This window comes from Etheostoma spectabile, chromosome 15, assembly GCF_008692095.1.
Source record: "Etheostoma spectabile isolate EspeVRDwgs_2016 chromosome 15, UIUC_Espe_1.0, whole genome shotgun sequence".
Lineage (NCBI taxonomy): Eukaryota > Metazoa > Chordata > Actinopteri > Perciformes > Percidae > Etheostoma > Etheostoma spectabile.
This window is the reverse complement of record NC_045747.1, coordinates 33,087,880-33,089,969: the sequence shown is the minus strand read 5'-3', so window position 1 is coordinate 33,089,969 and position 2,090 is coordinate 33,087,880. Positions and strand designations below refer to the sequence as shown.

At 38.8% G+C, this 2,090-nt stretch overlaps 1 protein-coding gene across 4 annotated transcripts in view; it reads left to right on the top strand.

Annotated features, from left to right (window-relative positions):
* The first annotated feature begins 239 nt into the window (after positions 1–239).
* tnnt1 (troponin T type 1 (skeletal, slow)) overlaps positions 240–2,090 on the top strand; it is a 20,161-nt gene continuing 18,310 nt past the window's right edge. For 3 of the 4 annotated variants that reach the window (XM_032536915.1, XM_032536913.1, XM_032536914.1), the window contains exon 1: positions 292–387. The gene's annotated coding sequence lies outside the window, so the exon portion shown is untranslated. Of the gene's footprint in view, positions 388–2,090 lie in introns of all 4 variants that reach the window. The other variant, XM_032536912.1, reaches the window with a different exon arrangement.

Below are 2,090 nucleotides of genomic sequence, written 5' to 3'. Positions count from 1 at the left end.
CCTCTCCATTTGTGAGTGAGGTGAGGTCATCCCTCTGTTCTCCCTAATCCTACGAGGTGCTCGTCTTTCTGCCTCTGCTTAATCCGCCTGTGGCCCCTAGCCCTGACCACACACACACACACACACACACACACACACACACACACACACACACACACTTGCACACTCACAGTTATATTTGTAAGGTATACTCAGACATCCAGTAATTCTCACATCATCCATACTACACACCCACATTCCCCCCCCCCCCCCACACACACACACACACAAACACAGTGCCCCTCAACCCCTCTGTATAAAATTCCTTCTCTCTGTATAATAGCCATTCTGTCTGTCTCTGTCCCTCTGTCTGTCTCTTGTGTCTAGTGATACCACACCTTCATACAGGTACGTCTGTCTGTCTGTCTGCCTGCCCTTTAATATGTGTCCTCTCTATTGTCTTGTTTTCATAAGACAGTAGAATGAGATTAATGTATAATTTTTGAAGCAGCTGTTGTTTTCCATTCATTTTATTCATCGTAGTGGACACTTTGTTGCATCTTTTCAGTTTTGTCAGTACTGTACTTTGAAAACTCTTCTTTGCTCCAGCTTGAGACACACTTGCCAATCAGCAAAAAACTAAATTTAAATTTAACCAAATTTTAAGGTTTCCAACGTGACATGTGTGTGCTGAGCTTGATTTTGCAATTTCAAATCGTGGGTGTCTGAGCATTCCTGAATGCACCACAGTGGAAGAATCTCTAATGACAATAGACAATCAATTCAATCAATTGACAATTAATTACAAGCAACATTCAAGTATCAACAAGTTAATTTAACAGTTTTTAAATGAATGGAAATCCATGGCTAGCTAACTGTAACCATGGTAATGGTCCATTTTTGTGATTTTAAACTGCTTATTGCTGATCATAAATTCCCTGATAAATGAAAGCAGTACAATGGCAAAAAAAAGAAAAAGCTGTATGTGTCTGTCTTTGTTTTAAGAAAAGTAGACCATAGTTAATGGGTCTTTATATCCAAATTACCCAAACACATTTTCTATTTCTATAATTTATATTATCTAGCAACGGCAAGGATTTCTGCTTAATTTTAAGTTTGTAGATATCTGCCAACAGGATGGAAAGATACGATGTAAAAACATCTTAATCTGTGCTTGCACGTCTCGATAGACTCTTGGCTGCCTTGTTTAAACTATTCCATTTTCTGTGTTTTATTATTTTATTTTATGTGTTATTTTATGTGTCTCCCTTTTTCTGTGTTATCATAGCAGGCCCTCAGACTGACATGTGCAAACCACACAGCAGCTTTATTGTGTACATTGGGTGATTTAAATGTCCTGTGGTCCAGTAGGGAAGGGTATCATTCTGTAGCCCAGACGCAGGATGAGGTCTAACACAGCCGCAAACAAGGTTCCAACTTGGCTACTTGTGCCAAACTATGTCCGTTTTAGTTTTAAAAGCTTTCAACAGATGAAATCATCAAAACCACAGCACTTTTATAGCTTGCATTTCTTTCTTTAGTGCTTGTCATGAAATGTCTGGCAGTTACTTTACAGCTTTAATGAGTACCGTACTCTGTCTGTATTACTGACTAAAACCCTTCAGGGACATTTCAGACTAAATGCCAGTTAACTTTTATGGTGATGGCTTGACAAAAAAGATTTTAGGTGAGTGGTTACGATTAGGAAAAGTGTCCGTGAAATGGATGGTCTATGTAAAAACTGTACAGCCTACCACCCTTCACATTGTTCCTTTGCTTTTTTAGTCACCGCCACATACACAAATGCTAACAGTATGAGCTCAGGCTAGCTGACTTTAGCACTCAGAGGAAAGCAGAGGGTGTGCAGTTTGGTGTGTGTGTGGATATTACAATACATTTTAATGTCAAGCAACATAGTGGTTATTCTGCCAAATTGTTTTTTGAAGTGAATAAAAGACATAACCAAACTCAAACCCAGTTCTTTATAACACTTCCCTTTTTTAACACTTCTCTCTTACTCCACTCTACAATTTATTAAAGCCAACAGTAGATTTTCTTAAAAGGACTGTTGCACACCCATTCTTCTCTACTACACACACACACACACACAC